This window comes from Tupaia chinensis, unplaced genomic scaffold (assembly GCF_000334495.1).
Source record: "Tupaia chinensis unplaced genomic scaffold, TupChi_1.0 Scaffold138060_1, whole genome shotgun sequence".
Classification (NCBI taxonomy): domain Eukaryota; kingdom Metazoa; phylum Chordata; class Mammalia; order Scandentia; family Tupaiidae; genus Tupaia; species Tupaia belangeri.
Genome location: NW_006197961.1, coordinates 1575065 through 1578238, shown reverse-complemented (window position 1 = coordinate 1578238; position 3174 = coordinate 1575065). Strand labels below are relative to the sequence as shown.

The 3174-nt window shown below is 53.8% G+C and overlaps 1 long non-coding RNA gene across 1 annotated transcript; it reads right to left on the bottom strand.

The window, feature by feature from the left end:
- Positions 1-1872: 1872 nt before the first annotated feature.
- On the bottom strand, positions 1873-3168 carry LOC102496060 (uncharacterized). The gene is made up of 3 exons (XR_336363.1): positions 3014-3168; positions 2462-2535; positions 1873-2216 (listed from the first exon to the last, which is right to left on the bottom strand). It is a non-coding gene; the product is annotated as an uncharacterized LOC102496060 (long non-coding RNA).
- Positions 3169-3174: the final 6 nt, after the last annotated feature.

Below are 3174 nucleotides of genomic sequence, written 5' to 3'. Positions count from 1 at the left end.
CCAGGGACATAGCCATTATGCTAACTGCTGGTTCCCTCTGGTTAAATTTTAAAAATAAAATGAGTGAATAAATAAAATTAAATAAATAATTATTTAAAAATAAAAAAAGAAAAGCAAAGAAAATCACACTGTGTAGGCCTGGCAGGCAGCGTGGTACTTAAGGTGTTTAATTGCCAAATGGCCAATTGCAGCTTGAGTCCTGGATCTGGCAGCTTGCGTTCTCACTTGCCCTCTCTCTCTCTGGTCAGATTAAAAATATAATAATAATGGGACCAGCAGTTAGCGTAATGGCTATGTCACTGGACTTCCATGTAGCCGACCGCGGTTCGAGTCCCAGACCCAGTGGCTTAAAACTCACGCCGTGTGCGTGCGTGCCCAAGATCCCGAGAGGAGAATGGAGGAGAAGGGATTGCGGCGTGGCCATCCCCCCTGGGGGGTGATTTCTCGCTTTCTGTCTCTCTGTCTCTCTTTGTCTTTCTGACAAGTGCACGTGCCCTATAGCAAAAACCTCTCAAAAAAAAAAAAAAAAAGGAAGGAAGGAAGGAAGGAAGAAACCCTGATCTCACTGACTTCATTTGAGGTGAGGAATAATAAGGTCAAAATACCATCAAGTGTAAGTTTGTACCATGAGCATCACCACCTTTGTGTACTTATTGTCTTTTTTTTAAAAAAAAACATTCTATTTATGTATTTATTTATTTATTTAAATTTAACCAGAGAGGGACCGAGCCAGAGCAAGAGCGAGAGGGAAAGTGAGAAAGCAAACCGCCGGGTCTGGGACTCGAACCGTGGTTGACCCTGTGCGAGTCCAGCACTCTTCACCACCACACCACCCGTCAGCCCCTATTGTTTGTCTTTTTAAAGTTTTTTTTTTTTTTTTTTAGCTACAGAGAACTGCACTTGCTGGAGAAAGAGAGACCCAGAGACAGAGACAGAGAGAAAAAGAGAAATCACCCCCTAGCGGGGATGGCCCTGCCACAATCCTGTCTCCTCCATGCTCCTCTCTGGATTTTCGGCACCACACACACACACACACACGTGCCTGGAGTGATTTTCAAGCCACCAGATCTAGGCCTCAAACCGTGGTTGGCCACGTGGGAGTCCAGTGCCTTAACCTCTGTATCCCCCGCTGGTCTCTATGTATTTATTTATTTATTTTTAAAGATTTATCTAACTTTATTTATTCATTCATTCATTTAATTTGACCAGAGTGAGACAGAAAGAACGAGAGAAAGTGAAAAAGCAAGCCACCAGGTTCGGGACTCGAACTGTGGTCGCCCATGTGGGACTGTCCAGTGCCTTAACCACCATGCCACCTGCTGGTACCCTCTCTGTATTTATTTTTGTAGCTGTTGTTTAGGGCTCCAGGATGGGAATTGCTTATCACTACTTACCACTCTGTCTAGCCACCACCCAACACCCAGGCAGCCACTGGTGGCGATAAACGTTGACGGTAGGGCTGGCAGGTGGCGTGGTGGTTAAAGACGCAGGATTCCTACTTTCCTGACAGCGGTTCGAGTCCCAGACCTGGAGGCTTGCTTTCTCCCTTTCCCTTTCTCTCTCTGGTCAAACTGAAAAGTAATAATAACAAATGGAGTTAAATAAATTTTAAAAAAAATTTTTTTTAAGTTGACAATGAAGTCTGGAAGGAGAAGTCCTGCGCTCGGGTCTGAGCGCCACATTTCCGCCCACGCCGCCAGGGGGCAGTAGCACCCGGGTCTGGCTGGGGGAAGCTGGCAACTCCAGAAGATAAGGGCGCATTCCCGCATTCCGGCATTCCGGTTGGCGCCTCTAGAGCCTTTCTCAGGCCTCCCTCCGCCCTCCATGCACCTGCTCCACCCTAGACAAAGAGAACCCAGAAGAAAACAGCCCTGAAAAGAAGAGGCTTTATTTGGGGGCAGCCGAGGTGGGGACCCTGGCCCTCTAACAGCCCAGGGAGACGCTGGTTCAGTTTGCAATTCGGTTTGTAAAAGAGCTGGACAGTTTCAAGGTGGGGTTGTGAGTAACGGGCAGTTCCCCAATGAGGGCGAAATAGTTCATCAAAGAGGGTCTGATCGAGTTCCTGGTCCCCAGTGCAGAGGGCTGACCCCTGTCCAAGCCTTCTGCGGGTCCCGAGGCCTCTCTCTGCCGGGCTTCCCCGCCCAGGTCCTCGCAGGAGCGTGTTATTTCCGGTCCGGGGGTCTCAGGCAGCTCAAACTTCAAGGTTTACGCTCCTCCTGCGGAGAGAGGCCCAGATGCGAGGCCGGGCAAGGATCCGTGCACCGCACGCAGACGCGCAGGCGCCCGGCGGTCTAGACCCTGGGACCACAGCTTCCTCTGTACCCCCTGGGGCTGCGCTCTGGACTTTGGTCAAGAGTGGAGCGCTCCAGGAGACTCGGGAATACACCTTCCCTCCTGGCCCCTGCCCTGCAGCTGCAGGGAGAGGTGGAGGGGAGAGACACGCGGGTCAGGGGGCTCCCACCTGCTCCAGACTGTTTTCCGAGGCCTTTCTGCGCGGGGGCCAGATCACCACCAACTTGCCGTCGCCCCTGCTCGCTGCGGGAGAAGCGGCGCTCAGTCGGGGTGCCCCCCCCTCGCCCTAGCCAAGACGAAGGAGATCGGCCGCACCCCTTAAACACACACAGGCGTTCACCTCCCCCCCCCCAGGCTCCCCTTCAGCTCAGGAACCTGAGGCAGGAGGGAGGTGACCCAGAGTGGAGACGGAGGTGTCCGAGGGTGCAGAGGGGACGATCCAGGAGTGTTAGAACCCAGTTAGGGTTTCCTGGAACCCAACGAAGAGGAAGACATCTGAATGCCCTCCCTGTGCCCCCCCCTCCCCCGCAACCCGCATCTCCCTCGCCAACCCAGGTGGCGTGCATCCGCTCGGGGATTGGTGATGGAGCACTGGGTGGTGGCCCAGAACGAGTAGGAAAGGATCAAAGAGTTGAGAGGAGGGTGATTCTGCAAATCGAGGGGCCGCTGCATTTGGGCAATCGGAGGGGACAGCTCCGAGGTCGCGGCGCCCAAGGCTTACCGGTGAGGCTGGGCGCCGGCTCCGTGCACTCCGCCGTGCCGTAGATACAGCGTCGCTGGCGCTGGAACTCGCGCTCGCGTTCGCGCACCTGGCGGACCTCTTGCTCCAGCACCGACGGCGCCATAGGCTGCGGGGCGCGGGCCAGCACCGGGTACCGACCA